We start from the raw sequence: 6,766 nt of genomic DNA, 5'->3' as shown, positions 1-6,766 counted from the left end.
AACTGTGAATCAGAGGGAGACACTCAAGGGCAGTAGGTGGTAAGAATGTTGTTCTAGAGGGACACAGCAGATCCTGTGTGAAATGTTTTACCCATATAGTTTTGTTTGACCATTGGAGTCAGATCTTGTATGACTAGGAAAAAGCAAGGACTTCTTTGTTGACTTCAGATAAATCAGAACCACAAACTGAAGGAATAACTTAAAATAATGTAGCAATGTTATTATTAAAGGGGTGTGAATTCACGGTATGCTCTCTGTTCTGCACAAGAATCCATGTATGACCAGCTTTACATATCCATCTTCCACTGTTTATTTACTACTGTTATGCAACAAAATTTAACTGTTTCTCTACTGTTTTGGTTTTGTTTATTTGTTTAGGTTTTGTTGTGTGGTTTTTTCACTGTGAACAAAGTTGCAGAATTCATATGGCTTAACTTTGAAGGGAAAGGAGATCATTTCGCTAGCTGGATTTCCCATTCTGGTTCATAGCAGGAGCACACAGTTTTATAACAGCACAGCTGAGCCACCAGCACCCTGCAGGACAGAGAAGAAAATGTGCGAGGGGGCTGGAACTGCTTCAGCTGGCAATGGAGGTTTTTTTCTGTTTGTAATTTGCCTGTTCACCTTAAACATGGAGGAGGGGGGAGCTTAGCTAACAAAATCACAGAGTGCAGCCCTTGCACATTAGAACATCGACCCTATCTCTAAGTGCCCCAGTCTTTTGCTTCATTTGCTCTCTGTAGATCAGAGCATCCCAGATCATATTCTCCTGGAGGATCTTCAGAACTCCACAGGTCTCTCTGAGTCCATTAGTACACTTTCCATGACAGAAAGGTCCTCATCATGCCCTGAGTAAGACCACAAGAGCACCTGACAGTGGTGCTTTGTGCCTTCTTCTCTAAGCCTCCTCATATTTTCACCTCTACCCAACGTGAGGCACCACTAAGGGCTGCCTGTGTTTGCCTGTGTGTAATGTATGTTACTCCCCTTTGTGAGAGCATTAAACTGTTGCGTTGTGGATGCGCACACAGAGCAATGGTGGTCACAGACAGTGAGGAGCAGCTGATAATGATATAAACTGGGACTAGTTTGGCTATGCTTTGACATGCTTAACCAGACCTAAGTTAATTTAGGGGCTGGAGAGACACTGTAGCTCTATGCAAAATATTCACAGGTTCCCTTCCACACAGAAACATTTCTTTTGAAAAGCCAAAACTGAAGCTGCATTAAATGAAGAAACAACTAATCCAGAATTTTTATTGAGGAAGGGTGGGGAATCTTATTTGAGACACCTGATAAAATTCAACTTCAGTAAACCAGTTTAACCTGAAGTGGTCGTGGAGATATATATTACAACTGTCTTCCATGGATCTGATCTATGATGTTATTTATTATCTGCATTGTAAGAGTGTTTTGTTGTATTAGACATAAAAATCCATAATACCGTGCTTTTCCCTCTGCTCTAAAGAAACTGAAAGTCATTATGTTTTCCAGCAAATCTAATTGAATGAAGTATTCCTAATACAATACTCACAATTAATGTTTCCAAAAGAACAGCTAAACTATAAGAGGAGAGCTGATATTAATATACATTGGATTAAATCTAATTGGTGAGTATAAAGGAGGCTCCTCATATAAAAGAGCTTAAAACATACTTAAGCTGATAGATTTTTCCTTCCTCCTCTATTCTGCAAGATCACTCGGATCAGTCAAAGATATTCAAATACCCTGGGCTTTTCCAGGAAATGTTGGAGTATGTAGGCAAAAGAGAGAGAAAGGAGAAACTCAGAGCACACACAGTTGACTAATGTGGTGCAAGATGCGGAAAAAAATACAGGGCCGCAAGCAAGGGAATAGAGATCAGTTATCTGAGTCATCAGTAGAGCAAGATTTCAAACATTATTTTTTAAATAAATGCAATTGTGATTAAATAGGACCTTCACTTTAGGAGTTTCTCTAAGGTAAAACAGTCGGAAAAGATGCAAATGCTTGATATGGTAACTAGTCTCCTGCCTGTACTTATATCACTACCCAAAAGAAATCCTAAAAAGAAACACTAAAATGAATTTTGATAAACTCATTGGTAATAAATTAAATGTTCTAGTAGATAACTTACTGCAACTTACTCATGAAACCGCCTTGTTTTTTCCCCTTTCGGTAACAGACATAAAACTTTACAATACACAGTACAAGTCTTTAATGTTTTAGTCATTTTGAGCTGAAAATGCAATCTTGCTGTGTTAAACAGACTGTTTGTTAGGTCATGGTAACAAATAATGCTTGGCTATAGAAATAGCTGTTCCACAGAAGATGCTCCAGAAGTAGCTGCTTGGCTGTTTAAAACACCAACGGAAGAAATGTATTGCTTTTTGCAAATTCCAGTTCTAAAAAACCCTGCAATCTTCTATAATTCAGTTAAAAATCCTGAGACTGAACTAACAAGAGTTGTGCCAGCCATTTGATCTTTTCATTGCCTGCTACTGAATTGTCTCTGCCCGAACCACTGTGGAGGGGCTGGGGGGGCTTGCTGAAAATCATGTGTACCTCTGGAGTGGCGGTTGAAGTGCTGAAGGGATTGAATACACTTCCACGCCCTCCAGAGTAGCTGGAAGCCTGTACTATGCACTCACTGTGGTTGGTGTAATGTCTCTTAAACAGAGTAGAAATATTTCCAATTAAATGAGCTTCTATAAGTTTACACAATGAGAAAAAAAATCTCTTACATGGAAAAGAAATTAAGTAATTGAAATCTTTGTTCTTTCCTGAAAACAAGTACGCTCCAGAGACAGTTGGTTCAAGGCAAGATGAGAGGAAGATTTCTGTGGGAGCAACTGTGTCCAAAATACAGCCAAAACCTACTATTCCACAAAGACGCATTCCCAAACAGTGCGAGACAGACAATGAAGAAGTTTCTCCCGTAAGAGCTAATGGAACTGAGGCAGGGGAAGCATGCGGGGACTTGAAACACGCCACTCAAATAGGCGGGACAGGGCCAGTGACACGGAGGCTGGAAGGGCAGAAGCAGGTTTGTTGGGATTGTCAGCTGGAGGAGACACGGTGTTTTCGGAGATGATCGCTGCCCTGACAGATCTTCTCACTGTCTTGAGGACACTTGGGGCCCAGCTGACATCGCTCACTTGGACCATTCTTGCTTCCTCCTTCTGAATGGCTGCATTTTCCTCATCGCTTTCCTCAGGCGAACGAGGGTCAGCCACGGGTGAAGGCTGGGGGGGCAGGCCACTAGCAGAGACAGGGGTCCGCAATGGCAGGGGGAGCAGCAGCAGCCAGGGAGGTGTTGCTGCAATGCCACGGCAGCAGTTGCATAAATTAAAAGGCTGATGGGCAAAATACCTGACCCCGCAAAGTTAAGGAAGTAGTTTTCGAAAGAGAAGGGCGTCCTCCTGTGAGCAGCTGTGGGGGTCAGGGGCTAACTCTGCTCCAGGATGAATGCTACACCATCAGAGGGAAGGGCAGTTTGGGGGGGTGCCTCCCCCACCACAGGGCCACAGGCGCTAAGGCAGGGGTGCTCAGCCCGTGGTAAACCTGTGCTCCCCTGCTGCTCGTCAGCTGGGTGAGGGGGGTGAGCTGCGGGGCTAACGCACAAGCTCCAGCAAACTGCAGAAAGCCAACGTGCGAGCCTTCCAGCTTCTGTAGTGCCTTTCCAAATGTTCTTTGCTTCTCACACTAAAAAACCTCCCGGGAGGTAAACTGACCCTCCCGGTGTAGAAAAAAGCCCCATCACTCCCTTTCCCATATTAAATACTGGAGAGAAAAAAACACTTGAGGGGAAGGAGGCTGAGCATGATGCCTAGGGGCTTCTCCTGCAGGTACTTCTGTGCACGGCTGAAACCAGCAGCTCTCTACACAGGCACGACGGCTCATTTACATGGCGCTTACTGCAGGCACGAGGCTTACGGTCCTGGCATGGAGCTGTCGCAGTCAAGCCCTGTGTTCCTCCTTACTTGGGCTGAGTGGCTGGAGAGAGGCTGAAGGAGAATCATGCCTGAGGGAGATCTCAGCAAAGCGGTTTTGCTTTCATCTGAGCAGGATGCCAACCGTGGGAAAGCCAGTGGCATGAAAGACATTCCAGTTGTGAAGCATTCAGACAGCCCTTGGCCCCTTTGACTTGGTCATGTGTTGTTCCTACAGGAGTCTGCAGCTCTGTGACAACGGGAACTGCAGGGACAATAAAACAACAACTATCATTACCTCAACACACAAGGACTAGTGCATCTGCTTATGGCTTAATTTGATTTCTGTTTAAGTCAGTAAAACCATCCGTCTCAACTCTTACAGTGGGTTCAGACCTACCGGGTGATTTTCCCTTCTGGCATCAGCTCACTGTGAAACCCAAATCCCTCTCAGGATGCTGCGCAGGATCTCTGCATGAAAGCTGAAGGGGGAAAAACCAAGCCAAAGGTGGAAGCTGGTGGAAGATCTGCCAGCTGTAGCAACAGGCAGGCAGCACAGCAAGGGCAGGAGGAGGTCAGAGCCTTCATCAGGCAATAGAGGGAGGAGGAGATGATGTGGGAAGAGTTATGTGCGGATGTGGTGGTGCAGGATTTGGAGGTGAGGACCGACCTCGCAGTTACTGTGAAATATGAGAGGGATAGGGGAGGAGGTGGGGGGGACAGGTATGGTTGGGCGAGCAGAAGACAGGCATTTTGATGAACTGGGGAGGCAGAAGGTGAGATGGAAGCAAAGGCTCCAGTGATTTGAGCGGAATCACTCCGGAACAGAGTTCAGTTCAAAGCAAAATTTCTCATATCCAGCAGAGAACGGAAGGAAAACCGGAAGGAAACCACTCGACTCCACAGATGACAAATGGGCATCTAGACACATTCAAAGGCCAACAGGCTTGAACTGCATAATGGAAAACAAAACCCATGCTGTGTTGCAGGCGAGTATTATTCCTGATAGTTACTTTAGTACCTAGTTTTTCAAGATAAAAAGGCTTCATATTTGGGAAGAGTATGGTGTAGTCCACCACCTCAACACTCCTGAGAGATCTTCAAGGGGAGACATTCAGATTCACTCCTGTTAGTTGTTTCCCAGCATGCAGTTCCGAGGAAGGCCAGCAGCCATCACTGAGGAAGGCCAGCAGCAAAATCCTCTTTTCATTCCATGTAGGCGCCTATCTAATCTCAGGTTGCCTTATGTCCCCTGACCTGGCCACCCCGGCTCTCTTCACAGCGGTGGTTCATACAGCTGGGGTGGCTTCCTCCCCAGCCATACCCGCCTGTACACGGGGCCGCCTCAGCCTGCTGGGAGAGCAGCAGCGTGTGCGTCAGTCCATAGGCATTAATGTGAAACACTTTCCCTGTGTTCCTAGCTGAGGGTTCGGGTACCGTCGTCCCTTCAGATTGCACAGCAAAGCTTTCCAAAGGTTCTGTCTCTAGCACTCTCCATTCAGTGGAGTCTACCTCAAATCCACACCAGAATAAGCCACAGCTTGCTTTCTCCAGATCTAACATCCCAAGTAGTTCTGAGGCATTATTTGCTCTTTTTTGTTTTTTCCTGTAGGGGTTCCTGCTTCGTAGAGAGGCAGAGCATACACACTTCATTGTATTGCAGCAGCCAGTAGTACGCGTGCATTACTGCATCATCAGTTCAGACATTCCGCCTCCTCCAGAGGACTCTGGTTTCCAGTGCTGGATCTTCTTTCCCTCCTATTCCACGTGCAGCCTTTGGTTCCGTGTCCCGGTCCACACCAGTGCTCCTGCTTTCCTTCAGCCGGCAGGACTGCGCGGACTGACACCGCTCTGGAGTTAGCAGGTCGGGGACAGCGTGGTTACCAACCCAGGCACCAGGATGGGGGTGGGAAGCCGACGCTGTCTGGTGGAGACTGAAACCTTTGGGCAGGGACCCTGGGACCATCAGCACTGGCAGCAGGGGCAGGCGAAGGCAGTTTGGGCTGCACAACGGGCGTGTGGACGCCTCACAGACACCGAGGCCGACAGCTGTGCTGGTGGCTCAGCCGAGCACAGCTCGGTCCCTGGCAGGGATGAGGACGCTGCTGAGCGCAGCTCAGTGTGGGAGTAGTCCCACAGCCCAACTGTGCTGGACTGGGAGTAGTCCCACAGCCCAACAGTGCTGCCCCTTCCCGCTGGGGCGGCCCTCACCTGCACTGCCATGCTGCCCAGCTGCCACCCCCTCCCTCCCTCCCTCCCTCCCTCCCTCTGTGCCCCCAGCCCCTTGTGTCTGGTGAGAAAGGAACCTATCTTCATTTTTTTCCAAGATCCCTGAGGCTCCAGGGCACAGAGGTGAATTTGACATTTTCCGTCTTGTTACCTGAATTCAACTGCGATGGAAGCAATAAGGATGTGACCTTCACAATACAGGTCATAAGCAATTTTAGATGAGCACGTCCTTTAAAAACTTGTAAACTACTGGACTGCTAAGTGAATTAAGAAATAAATCCTAAGTCTTGCAAGCTTCTCAGCTTACTTAGGAGAGTAAAATGCTCTAAATTCAGGGCAGTTCTTTTGGGGACACTGAATAAACATTTTAAGAGACTGGTGCATCTGGCTTTGTGGATGCTGTCACACAAAGTTGCAGACCATGTATGCGCTTGTCCGCTTACAGAGTGGGGGCGTGCGTGCTTTTACTGGTGAGCTTCCATCCTTACCAGCCAAAGGGAAGGAAGGGGAAGTGGCTGGCTGCAGTGATGTAGGTTAATCCTTGCTATGCTACATCAAGGTGCTGTGGAAGGCAGCACCTTGTCTGTGGCAGCCGGGGGCAGGGGAGTGTGTGTGTGTGTGTGTGT

The sequence above is a fragment of the Calonectris borealis genome, chromosome Z (genome assembly GCF_964195595.1).
Source record: "Calonectris borealis chromosome Z, bCalBor7.hap1.2, whole genome shotgun sequence".
NCBI classification, from domain to species: domain Eukaryota; kingdom Metazoa; phylum Chordata; class Aves; order Procellariiformes; family Procellariidae; genus Calonectris; species Calonectris borealis.
The sequence above is the reverse complement of the archived record's forward strand: the minus strand, read 5'-3'. Positions refer to the sequence as shown.